Source organism: Triticum urartu, chromosome 2A (assembly GCF_056163025.1).
Source record: "Triticum urartu cultivar PI428250 chromosome 2A, HENAU_Tu73, whole genome shotgun sequence".
NCBI lineage: Eukaryota > Viridiplantae > Streptophyta > Magnoliopsida > Poales > Poaceae > Triticum > Triticum urartu.
In genome coordinates this window covers 514,426,083-514,440,115 of record NC_141874.1, presented here as the reverse complement: position 1 = coordinate 514,440,115, position 14,033 = coordinate 514,426,083, and the positions used below count along the sequence as shown (strand labels likewise).

The following is a 14,033-nucleotide window of genomic DNA, read 5'->3' as shown; positions in this document are numbered from 1 at the left end:
CGATGAGCCGGCGTGGACGACCCCATTTTGTTGAAGTTCCACTTCATGATGTGATTGCACAACGACATCTCCAAGACTCTCTTCCTCGAGAACTACAAGTCCCTCGATGACTACTACATTGGTGCTCTCAAGGCGGGACAAGAACTCATGAAGGCCAAGGCTTCTCCACCCCAAGCACACTTCTCGAAGACCAAGCTCCAATGAGGCAAGCATGAGTATAGTACCACCAAAATGTCCAAGCCCGATGAGCTCCTAGACGATGCTCCCAAGTTCGACTTCACCGCCATCCCTCTTTGTGGCATTGATGGTGCCGAGTCTACTTCGACTCTTCTTCAAGACGGTGTGGCGACGACTACGACTATGGGGCCAATAAAGGAACATGCTTTGGAGGTGAGCAACATGGTGACGAGCAAGGATGATGCTTCCATCTTAGGAGGAGAGAGTGATGATGTGCTATCTTTGGCCTTCATCCACGACGACGACAACGAGATGGTTGAGCATGGAATTTTCCCTTTGACCACAGCGACATATGATGACTTGAGTGACTTTAGCCACTATATTGAGAGTGGGAGTGACTTCACCACTAGCCCGATATATGATGTGTTTCCACAATTCCCATGTGAGGAGAGCCACAACCCCCGCCACTTGAGTGAGATGAGTGACTCCACCATATGTGACATTGAGTGCACCTACCTTGAGGGAGTGATTGAACCACCACATAGAGAGAGTGAGATAGTTGATAGGTCATGTGAGGCCACTTTCAACACTAACGACTTGACCTCTACCTCTATTGTGTCTTCTCATTTGGTGCTAGGTCCCATATATGATGACACACCGATTATCGACGACTTCGTCCTTCCTTTGGAAAAGATGATGGCCATGGTGGAATACGATGCACCCCCACATGGTTCCATCAAGATGATGATCTTGACCACCATTTGGTCTTACCCACCTCACCTACACCACTAGAGTGAAATGAACAAGGTAACATAGGTGAAGGTGATGCTCTAGTCCACTAGTGGACATTCTTGACATTGATTGCTTGCATGATGTTGATCAACCTATTACCATGCTTCATGCTAGTGTGACTTCCCCATGCGATGATTTACCCATTTATGATGAGTTTGATGATTGCCATATGGAGTCCATTAATTGTGATGCCATGTTACATAGGATTTATTGTGACAATTCTCTAGGTCACATCATGTTTGACAATCCGCTTGACTTGTCATATGCTATGCATGAGATCAACAATATGTCATATTTGCAATCTCATCGTAGTGACTATGCATATGCCATTAAAATTAACCCAATTTGCACTTATGGCATAGATGACAAGGCCATGGTTATCGGGATTTGTTTTTCTTGTGATGATATTGATATGCTCCCTTTGCATCATTCATCTCATATGCCATGCCATGACCACCTACCTTCGGATATGCATTGTTTTGGATGTTGTCCATTTTCTCCATATGATGTTTCCAATATTGCTCATGAGGAGACCCCCATAGTTTCCTCATACATTTTCGGAGATTTTGATCACTCCCATCCATTGCATGATCCCAATAATTGTGTGCACCATATGCAACACATGCATAAACATGCTATTGATGTGCCATATAATTGCATTCTCAATTTGTGTCCCCATCGTGTTATACACAATAACTATTCTTTCATGATGGATGACATGTTCTTATATCATGCATCAATTTTTTTGAGCGATGCTTATCTTGTGCTAACTCTCACGTGCACATACACATCATGATGGATGATGTGTACATTAACCACACACACAATTTCTTTCGTTTGTGTCTCTTTTGTGTAGGTGCCCATGAATACTTGTCAACCTCACAATCCCATGAGTTGACAAAGCGAGTTCTAGAGAGCAACGATGATTTGGGATCTCATGGATTGCCTTTCCAACCGCTCTCTTCACGCAAAGACTTCGCGCATTTCTTCTACATGGCCCTCACTTAGTTATGGGTTATTGTCCATTACATATTGTATGCCCATCTTGCCATGTTCACTTTGCATGATATGTTCATTCCTATACCTTTGACATGCATTTGTGATCCATGCTTTGCATTACACATGATGATTGATTCTAGTACTTGTACGTGTATTTGCAAGCTTGATGGAGATATCACTTGTTATTGCCATGTTTGCTTTGTGCCCCATGCCTATGATTATACTATGATCTTGCTTTGTGTTCGTGCTTGCGATATGTCATGTGCATTGCCTATGCCTATTATTTGCTCACATGACATGACTGCCATGATTTCCTCTAGTATGTTGCATCTTCGCACTACTAGCTTGCACGACTTGATTACTATGCTTGCTTATGTTGCATCACCAATGATTCATACTTGCTCACTTCATGAGGTTGATGACAACCATTTACATGCTTTGCACATGATTGTTATTGCATCTTGTCATATATCTCCATGTGTTGCCACTCTCATATTAGACGATTTGCCATGTATTGAGTGCAACAATGATTCTACTCTTGCTCATGAGATTACCCCCATAGCATTCTCACATATATTTGGAGATTTTGACATATTTCTTGTGAAGCATGCTTGTATTACCTCTTTGCACCATCTACCTAGTGCCATGAATATAGCCATTATTGCATCATATTATTCATGCACTTGTGCTACTAATGTTTGTGTGCAAAAAAAGAGAACCATCATGTTGGATGATGTGTTTATCTACCATGCACATACATTCTTTGTTTTGTTGTGTGCATGTGTAGGATACTTGGACTTTGTGCCGACTCCCACTTCACGTGAGTTGACCATTCAAGCTCTTGAGAGCGAGCCTCACACATTTGACCACGACTCGCTTCTCCACCACCTTTCCTACCACTTCGAAAATGTAAAGAATGCACAAGGACACGCCTTCAAGGTGACACCTTTCTTGAGCATGGATATTGAGGATCATACTACTTGTGTTGCTTGCACCATGAGACTTATTGTTCATCTTGGACCGCTTGATTGCACACTTGTTAGAGATCTTGCTTCGACTTGTCATTTTCATCATTCCATGCATCATGATATATATGCCTTGTGTGTTGCATCCAATTCTTGGATTACTTGCTCCTCTCATATGTTTGCTTGCAACAATGTCATGACCTCACATATGCCATGTCACATTGGTTGCTACATGCTTGCCTTGATTGCCTCACACATGATGAACAATTTCTCTTTCCATTGTGTTGAGTGCCAGACGATATTCACTACACCCTATGCACATTATGCTTGGATTGTCTTGCACTCGTCCCATGTGTTTAGACACTTCATTTTACTTGGTGTTGTGAATGATTCCTATGCCTACCATCGACAATTTGTCGAGTGCTTTATGCATGATTGCTGTGACCTTGAGGTTGATGCTTCTTCTCTTGTTACACATATTTGCATCACTACTCACATTTACATGCTTGTTTCCATGATGTCCTTCTTTGTGCTCAATTTATGTGCTCACATGCCATGTCACAATCCCTTGTCACACCATATGCTATGCTTCATGACGACACTTGTCGGGTGAATCACCTCTTGAATTCTTGGTTTTGCACTAACGCTAACCACATTTGTTTTTCCAAGTGTTTGTTGTTCTTGCTCCTTTTGAAGGAATCACTAGAAGTGCGACATTGGAGAGTGCCCATTTCAACCTTCAAGATGACAAGTACTTGGTGAACGTCCACTTCTACACGGCGAAGCCATCTCTTTCCCATGGTGATTTGGTTTTCGATCCGAGGTCGGATCTTTCTCAAGGGAGGGGGACGGGGGGAGATGATGCGGAGCATCCTATGGACATCACCATATCAAGAGTCCGTTCAGCGAGTGACACGTGTGACATCTACTTCACATACACAAAGGTGAATCATCTCCTTTACACATGCTCACTTGACCCCTTCGAGGATGGTATACTACTTGACAGTTGACACTTCTCCCGTGTGCATGCATATGTATTGTCGGAACACTACGGACGACAAGGAGGAGTGCGAGCGTAAGTGTACAACTACACCATCCGCGATGGAAGCATGGAAGCGACGACGGAAGAAGACGGGGCCACGGAGTCTACAATGGCTGGACGTCCGACACTCTACAGCGCCCGGACGACCGGGGTCCACCGGACGTCCGACACACCCATGACCAGCCGCAGACCGAGCCCAGCGACCGGACGACCGACGCCGACCGGACGTCCGGTGCCACCTGTCCCGAGAAGAATCAGCGGACGTCCGACGCGCGCCGGACGTCGGGACCGTCCTGGGCCACTGGACGTCCGACCCCACCGGTCGTCTGGTACCGCAGCCGGGCTTTGGCCTTGTATCTCTCTCCCACTTACCCCTTCATGGCTTAGACTATAAATAGACCACATCCACCTCCTTTCTAGGGTTAGCAAAGGATTAGCTCATTTAGAGATAGAGCTTTACTCATCCATACAGATCTACTCCACGAGAGAGACCGCGACCTATATGGAGAAGATCCATCTTGGATTCAAGACCCCTTACGGGGAGATCCCCTCGTGGATTCAAGACGTCCTCACGGAGATGAACTAGTTACCCTATGTATCGTCCTTTGTTGGATTTGGATCGTGTATCTCTTTGTGTTTCGAGGATCTAGCACATGTGTGATCACTTCTTGTCTATTTGAGTATTTCCTCTCATTTCCCCTCGTGATTTCCCTCGCGTTTCCCCTCGTGTTCTTCGTGTTCTTTGTAGGATGCCTTCCAATCGTGAAAGATCGGGCGTCTAGGGTTCTGCCCTACATTAGCCGGCCTCAAGAGTGTTCAATGGCTGGGCGATCATGTTTGAGAGAGTTTTGTCTCTAGCAATGTAATTTCTTCTCATCTTCTCTTTTTTTCACCTTGCGCGGTAACCCTGTAACTAGCATATTTTGTCTTATCTTGAGGCGTTCCCCTTCTTAATGAATGAAAGCAGCGACCTGCCTGCATTTCGTCAAGAAAAAAAATGCAAAAAGTTAAGCCCTATGTTTACGGGGAGAATGTAGGTAAGTATTCAACTTTACATCGGTGACACATGATGAATAACATGGCATTAGCAGAATTGATCAGTACGCTTAAACTTATTTATCTTCCTTGCCTTTCTTGCGCGCCGCAACATAATTGCCGACGATCATAGAAATGGAGGCATACTCTAGGGATATCCATTGTTTCGACCAATTGGAACAAATTGCTCCCAAGAAAATACAGAGGCGGTTGCGTCGCTCACCACAGGGAGGGGGGGGGACCCTAGCCCCCGCCCCTTCCCACTCCTCCAGAGCCCCTGGACCTGGCCGTTGCCGGATGAGGCCGACGGGCGAAGCCTTGCCTTGGCATACAACAGCGGCAGGGTAGTTTGCGGCGGATACGCCGATGGCCTTCTCGTTAGAGCGACGTGGAGGTCGTGCGTGCCTGACCAGGGCGTCCACGCAATGCAATTTTTTGTAGCAATCATTTTGTTTTGTATGTGCTCCAGTGTCTACTCATTCCCCCTCACGATCCTAGTAAACTCTTTCCCCCTATTTATACATGCCCGATCTAGAACTTGACCGATGCATGGCAAATTCATTAGGAACAATATGTTATAGTTTACTATGTGTATAACTGATTTTCTTATACATGTTTGCCATGTCATCTTCAAAACATGGCAAATTTCGGAAAATGTTAGTACTTGGCCATGGCAAAATTAAGAGATATGTCCTAAATAATGTGGCCTTTTTTAGAAGTGACACCGCAACTTTCTTGAAAAATCATATGGCAACAATCATAACTTTTTTTGTCCTCAAAATAAGAGCGCTCAATGCATGTGGTCCCCGCTGGGCCGACCCATTCTAGTGGTTGCTCGACGTGGGGCTGCGCTACGCCTCGCTATAATCGAGACGATGCACTTCTATATGGCGCGGTGCGCACTAGGGGTTGTGCGGATGTGCACCCTCCCTTCCTTGGTGCGCCAGTTTGGGCCGGCCCATTTGCGGGGCTGGACGCCACCTGGTTTTTCCGTTTTTACTTTTCATTTTTATATTTTGTTTTTTATTCTTTTCAAAGAAATTCAGGATTACAAAAGGTCTTAAATTTCATAAAATTATAAATTTTTAATTATCAAAATCAATTATTCAATTAAAAATGTTCGCAATTCCAAAAGAATGATTTTTTGAATATTAATGTTTTTTTATTTTGATGAACAATTTTTTATGAGCATTCCTTAGTAACGATGAACATTTTTGGTACTTGATGAACAAATCTTGAATTCGATGAACATTTTTTGAATTTATGAACAAAAATTGTATTGAATTACAATTTTTTTAAAATATATGTGTAAATATTGAATTTGATGAATTTTTTTTGAATTTGATGAACATTTTTTTAATTCGATGGACATTTTTTTTAATTTTGAGGAACAATTTTTTTAATCCGATGAACAAAAATTTAAATTTGACGAACATTTTTTTTACATCGATGAACATTTTTTAAATTAGATGAACAAAAAAATGTTCAGGAATTTGGAAAGAAAGTTCACAAAAATTGAAAAAGTAAAGAAAAAAATAGAAAAGGAAAAGAAAAAAAAGAGGAAACAGAGGAAAAAAGACGGAATATGGGTCGGCTCATGTGAACACCCAATGCGCAAGGGGGGTGGAAGTCAGGTCATTCGCGGGCGACCTGCACGCTGTATAGAATTTCGCAAGCGAGAACGCAGCAACTATTTATCTATATTTATACCAACATAAAAAGATTCAAAGAGACAGATCTAACTGATCTCGACCATCGAAACAAGTCAATCCAACGACCTAGACTGCTCCAATGGCAAGCGTTAAACGTGTTTAACGTGCAATTAATAGCATGCCAAATATTGCACTAATCATAGGATTAACACACAAATAATAACATACCTAATATTTGCGTGCAATTAATATATTACTTAAATATTAACATGCATTGCACGTGCGCATTTACTAGTCGCCTTAAGCGATCGAAGTGGCAGCGCTCGCTGAAGCTTTTCCCCTGCTCGCGCTGTATTGGGGCGGCCCGATCACGCACGTGTAGTCGTAAAAAGAAACTAGGAATTGAAGGAGGGAGGATCGTGCGCTGAGCCAGCCACCCCACCGAAGTCCGTTTCGTGGAAATAACTAGGGACGCGCCTTACTTTTCTTTTGACGTGGAACATCATGCATTCCATTAGCTAGTGGGCTCGACCAAATCGGCGGCCACAGCACCCATTACATCAGAGGGCAAGCCAGTGAGCCAAACACGTTGACTTCCTGGTTCTAGCCTCACACCACGACCAGCAAGTAAGTGTGCTAGCACATTACACTCACGGGCACGAAAAACAATCTTGTATTCAATAAAACCCATACGGAGCAGAAACTTTGTCTCATGGAATAGAGTCCCCAGTCTTGCACGATCCGCAGAAGTTGAGCCGAGAGCTTGACTTAAGACCAGGCAGTCTGTACTGAAGATAACTCGTCCCATTCCAAAATCCTCCGCCAAATGTAATGCTTTCAAAAGGGCCATTGTTTCCGCTTGCAGAGGTTCAGAAATATTTGTTAGCTTGCCCGCTGCAGCAAACAAGACATCACCGGACGCGTCCCGAGCAATACATCCCCACCCTCCCATTCTACTGTCGGCAATAAAAGTTGCATCCGTATTGATCATCACCCAATCAGCGGGAGGGACTTTCCAACTTGGTTTTGTTCTCGCAGAGGGCTTATGCTCTGAAATATTTGTATGCTGCCATTCAGTAATCATCTCTGAAACTTGGCTTACGAGGGAGCTGGGCATAAGTCGATGTTCGCCGTGTCTGATTCTATTCCTTTCTGACCACCAGCGCCACAGCAGGTAAATAATCATCAGTTTATCCTTTTCCGGCATAGTCAGTACCTTTTCTACATGAGTGGTTTTCTTCGGGATTCTTTTCCTTTTTTGTTTTATTTGGTTTCTTTTCTTCTCTTGTTTTTATTCTCTTTCCCTGGTTTTTTCATTTGTCTCTTCGTTTTTTTTCATTTTATTTTCCCTTTGGTTTATTATGTTTCTTTTTCGGTTTTCATTTTTCCTTTAATTTCTTTTGTTTTCATTTTACATTTTTTTTTGCAATGATAAAGGGAGTTTTATTCCTTAGGTAACATGATTACAATCAACTGGCAAGAGCCCCTCAATACAAGGAGGACCTTTTTGAAGCCAAACATCAGTACACGACTCAGTACGGCTGTAATTAGCCAGACAATGTGCTATCCTATTCTGAGACCTAGTAAGCTTTTAGGGAATAAACTCCAGACCTTCCAACAGAAACTTGATTGCCATTGCCAAGTGCCCATAGGCCGACCATGTAAGAGAATCACTAGATAAGATGGACATGGCCTCCGAGGAATCAGACTGCACGTATACTGGGAGCTCCGTATGCTGACAGGCCAGGGCCATATCTTGCATGAGAGCGTGTATCTCTGCCTCCAGTGCATCATTACAATTAAAAATAACTTGGCAGGCCGCAAAAACCACAGCCCCAACTTCATTGCGTAAGATCATACCTGTCGCTGCTAAACCGTCGAGTCGTGAAAACGATCCATCTATAGACAGGGTCAAGGATCCAGTCAGGAACTGCACCTCCTGTACAGTGCGCTTCTGGCTGGATAAAGTGCATAGGCATCTTCCCTTTTATAATCTCTTCAGTACTGAAATTCCTAGCATGTGATAATGATCTCAAATAGCTGTTCAGGAAGTCAACATTAGTTTCCACCGATGGTGCAGTTTTTCTATGCACGATATCTGTCCTCAACTGCCAAATACGCCAGATTAAAATGATCACGATGTCACGCACCTGTACAGAGCAGTTTGCCAAAACATGTAGTATCCACTCTGGGCCATTGTCTATGAGCTGCTCATTGGAAGGAAGTGGCCAGACGGCCCTCATTGTGTACCATAAAATCCTGGCATGACCACTTGTTACTAACGCATGAAAAGTTCCTTCCTTTTCCACACCACAGAGCATGCATGTATCATGTGTACTTAGGTGGCGGCAGGACTTGCATTGGTTAGTCGCCAGTGCGCCCGCCGCTGCCTTCCACGCGGACACGCGCATCTTCAGTGGCACCTTCGCTTGCCAAATACAGTTCCATAGCGACCGTTCCCGCTGGGCTGGGAGCTGGACGCACCGGCGGCTACGCAGTCGTCATGCTGGGCCATCGCTAACTTGTAGGCACTTTTGGTGTTACTGGGCAAGTAAAGCGACCAGTTTTCTCCAGTGCCCGGGCAATGAAGTCTTGCCGGTTCCGGGGTGAAGTACGAATTTTTAGGATATGTTGTACGCCCATCGGCCAGTAGTACTCTTGTAGTCACTGCAAGTGCCATGAACCATTGTCATTTAGAAAATCTGACACCCTATTCAATCTGCAATTTCTCTTTGGTGTTACTGGCCTAAAATCATTACCCCGTGGTATCCAGGGGTCCCTCCATGCACGAATTGATTTTCCATCTCCCACTCTCCGTATAACTCCTTTCGTCACAAGTACCAAACCAAAGATGATACCCTTCCAAACATCTGAGGAATTTGCAGGAAACACAGTGTCCAGGATGTCACCATTTGGGTAGTACTTGGCTTTGAGCAAACGGGCACATAAACTTGTAGGAACATCAATCAATCTCCATGCTTGTTTGGCCAACAATGCTTGGTTAAAAGCTCGCATATCCCTAAACCCCATACCTCCTTTTGATTTATGCAAAATCATCTTGTCCCATTTTAACCATGCCATTTTCCTCTTCCCCTTTTCAACACCCCACCAATATTGTCTCATCAGGCGGGTCAGCTCATCACACATCGAGGCTGGTAACCGAAATACGCTCATAACATAAGTAGGTATAGCCTATGAAACAAACTTGATCAAAATCTCCTTGTTACCAGAAGACATATACTGCTCACTCCAGTCTACCAATCTTTTCCTCAAACTTGACTGCAAAGTCTCAAACCTACCCTTATGCATTCTTCCTTCTGGAATAGGTAACCCGAGATACTTAGGCTCAAAATCTTCCTTCGAAATATGCAGAATACTACGATTTCCTCTGAGACAAGCTGAGGGAAATTGTCAGAAAATAGGATGGAACACTTTGATGGGTTTATAAGTTGACCCGTCGCCTCTGCATAAGTGCTCAACAAACCTTTGACAATGCTCGCCTGTTGCTCAGAAGCATGAAATAATAAAAGTGAATCGTCAGCAAAGAGCAAGTGAGATATTACTGGTGCCCTTCTGCAAATCTGAACTCCCTGTAAACCATTCTCCATAGTGGCATGACTAATCAAGGCAGATAACGCATCAACCACAAATAAGAATAGAAACGGTGAAAGATGATCACCTTCACGAAGACCTCTGGTAGGCGCAAAGGACTCCAGAAGCTTCCCGTTAAACTTGACTGAGTATTTAACCGAAGTAACACACACCATAATGCGAGAAATCCAAGCCGAAGAAAAGCCCCACTTCAACAATGCCTTCTCCAAAAAATCCCAATCCACACGATCATAGTCTTTCGAAAGATCAAGCTTGTAGGCGCAACACATATCTGTGTTACCTTTTGGGGATTGGATATAGTCAATACATTCAAATGCAATGATAGAATTATCAAAGATGAGACGCCCAGGAATAAAGGCACTTTGATTCTCCGAAATAAGCTCCATAAGAAGAGGCCTAAGCCTATTGACCATAAATTTTGAGACAATTTTATACACCACATTTATCGGTCTGAAATCCTTTAGCTCCTTTGGTTGAGGGACTTTTGGAATCAAAACGATAGTCATATCATTTACTCCGTCTGGCATAACTCCAGTTACAAAAAACTCAAGCACTACCGCAATAATTTCAGACTTTAAGACACCCCAGTTACGCTGATAAAATCGTGCTGGAAAAGCATCCGTACCTAAGGCTTTTAGTGGGCCAATCTGAAACAGCGCGTACCTCCTTTTCTGAATAAGGAGTGCAAAGAAAAGCATTCATCTCCTCTGAAACTTTTGGAGCAATACACTCCAGGACCCTATCCGGATTTAGCGTGGGATCCTTGGTGTACACCTCACTGAAATACGAGCGTGCCATCCATTCCATATCTGAAGGGCTATCACACCATGATCCATCATCTTTGCGCAACCTCTGAATATGATTTCTTCATGCTCTCCAAACCGCACGACGATGCAAATAACTCGTATTTTGTTCGCCCTCCTTTAGCCATGTAATTCGTGACCGTTGGAGCCAAAGCATCTCCTCACGGTACACCATCTCGTCTAGCTCATTCATCTTCTGTCGTATTACAACCCGATCTGCATTACCAATCTGTAGGTCGGCGAGCTCGCAACGAAGCTTTTCAATGTCCCGGATTACATTGCCAAACTTCTCCTTGCTCCACTCACGTAGCTTGCTCATCATATTCTTAAGCGAATCCGAGACCGAACCAAGATTTCCTACTGGCCTATTACTTTCCCATGTTCTAGCAACAACTTCCTGTAGTGATGGTTCTCTTTCCCACATAATTTCATAGCGGAAAAAATTAGACCTGCAGGGTTTATCATCCATCGGATATAGTTGCAAAACAACCGGGCAATGATCAGAACAAGGGGTTACCCGATGAACTACCCTGGACCTTGGAAACATGTCCCGCCACTTCTCATCCGCGCATGCCCTATCCAAATGCACACGTACATTACGCTTACCATGCTGTCCATTATCATACGTATATGGAATGCCTGATAAACCCAAATCTTCCAGCTCACACACCGTCAAACAATCACGAAACGCAACCATCTGACCTTCCGCCCGCTGCGTCCTTGATAAGTGTTCATGTTGCCAGAGTGCCTCATTAAAATCACCACAAACCAACCATAGGTCTACTGAAACAACACGTAGCCTTGATAAATGCTGCCACATCAAATGCCGGTTCTCCACCCTTGGTTCTCCATAAACGAAAGTTGCACGCCAACATGAACCATTGTTCCCATCCATCACCACCACATCAATGTACCGAGGACACGAGTCCATAACCGAGACCTGAAGAGACTCGTCCCAAAATAATGCTAGGCCGCCACTCCGACCATCACTGCAAACACCATGAAAACCTTTCAATCCTAAACGCCACTTCAACTTCCCAATCTTGTCAGAAGCTTGCCTTGTTTCACTTAGAAATACAAGCTTTGGGGAATTGGCTTTTGCGAGGGCCAAAACCTCTCGAACTGTCCGGCGGTTCCCCACCCCCCGGCAGTTCTAAAATAAGATATTCATTGTTCCCGGCGGCACTCCTCGGGGGAGCCCGTTGATCCATGCATATCACAGTTTTTACCCTTCTCTGTCTTCGCCCTTTTGCTGCTCGAACTAGATCAACATATTTTGAAACACTTGTCCTACATTTTTATATACATGATCAACATTTTTTCAAATACTTGTACAACATTTTTTCAAATACTTGTTCAACATTTTCAAATACTTATTCAACATTTCAAAATACTTCTTCAACATTTTTCATATACCCGTTCAACATTTTTTATTAAGTATTCAACATTTTTCAAATAGTTGTTGAACATTTTCAAATGCTTGTTCAACATTTTTTAATTTCTTGCTCAACATTTTTTAATACTTATTCAACATTTTCCAAATACTTGTTCAATATTTTTTAATAATTTTTCAACATTTTCATACACTTGTTCAACATTTTTTCATAATTATTCAACGTTTTTCAAACACTTGTTCAACTTTTTTGAAATGTGTTACTGAAGAGTGTTTTGTAATATATATATATATATATATATATATATAATTTTTTAAAGTATAAAGAAAAGTACAAAAAGTAAAGCAAAAAAAGAAAACAGAAAACAGAAAAAAAAACATCACGCACTGGGCCGGCCCATCTGTTCGCGCAAGCAGTAGGCGCTTCAGGGAGCAACAACCTTCTCTCGCGTGGCGCGGGATATAGAAGCGCCCAAGCGAGACATAGGGCATGTTCTGATCTCCTCCGGCTTCACAAAACTTCACAAAACCAGCTTCTACTCCATGTAGCGATTCCAGATCCGTTCTGCTGCATCGGCAGCTTCTCCAGCGTTGCAGCCCAACTGGGAAACTGTGGCCTGTTCGGGATAATATTGGGCCGGCTGGAGGCAGCCCAATTAGGCTAGCGAACACACCGATTCGAGGGGAAGTGGGTCAGCGAGACGAGAGGGATCGCTACAGTAGCCAAAGGTTCTATTTTACCGAGAGGGAGAAGCGAACCGGTATCTTTGGCGGTGGCATGCTCTCGTAAATAAGGTGAACTCCAGCTTTTTCAATCCGTGAAGCTGGGCCGAGCTCGCTTCAGATTTTTGCACTATGGACTGGCTTCGCTTCGAGAATCCAACTTCTTGGAGCCCAAGCGTTCAGGTCAAAATCATCCGCGAAGTTTTTGAAGCCTGGAGCTGAAGGAGTTCAGAACAGGTCCATAATCGCGCCATGAAGTGAGATCATCTGAGCGGGCAGTTTTTCCAGGGAAAAATTCAGCTCTGTGTGCACCTCTCAGCTTCGCTCATCGCCATAGCCAACTCCGACATAACATCTAATAGATATTTGGTAAAGTATACACAGCAGCGGGGATGTAGCTCAAATGGTAGAGCGCCCGCTTTGCATGCGGGAGGCACGGGGTTCGATCCCCCGCATCTCCATTTTGTATTCAATGTAGAAAATGTAGCGGACTCACGGCATTTTTCCAAGCTGTGAACGACATTTTTTAAGACAATTTACTAAGCTTTTATTGATCCGCCATCAAAATTACATAGATGAAAAAGAGGGTGCCCGGGTGGTCTAACCAAACATGACGGCCCTCTTCGATCTTTAAGGTATGCTTGCCTAAATTATGAGTCTCGACATTCGAGGTTCTAATCTTACGAGAGAAAATACAAGAAATAAAGCTACGCGAGTGTTCTAGTATTTTATGAATAATTGCACCATAAGAGCAACTCCAATGGGGCGACCCATTTCGTCCGTGACCGTTCATTCGGGTCGGCGCGGACAAAAAAGCCGGCCCAACGCGCCGATCCAAAC

The 14,033-nt window shown here is 43.8% G+C and overlaps 1 non-coding gene across 1 annotated transcript; it reads left to right on the top strand.

Moving 5' to 3' along the window:
- Positions 1 to 13,581: 13,581 nt before the first annotated feature.
- TRNAA-UGC (transfer RNA alanine (anticodon UGC)) lies at positions 13,582 to 13,654 on the top strand. Its single transcript has one exon. It is a non-coding gene; the product is annotated as a tRNA-Ala (tRNA).
- The last annotated feature ends 379 nt before the right edge of the window (positions 13,655 to 14,033 follow it).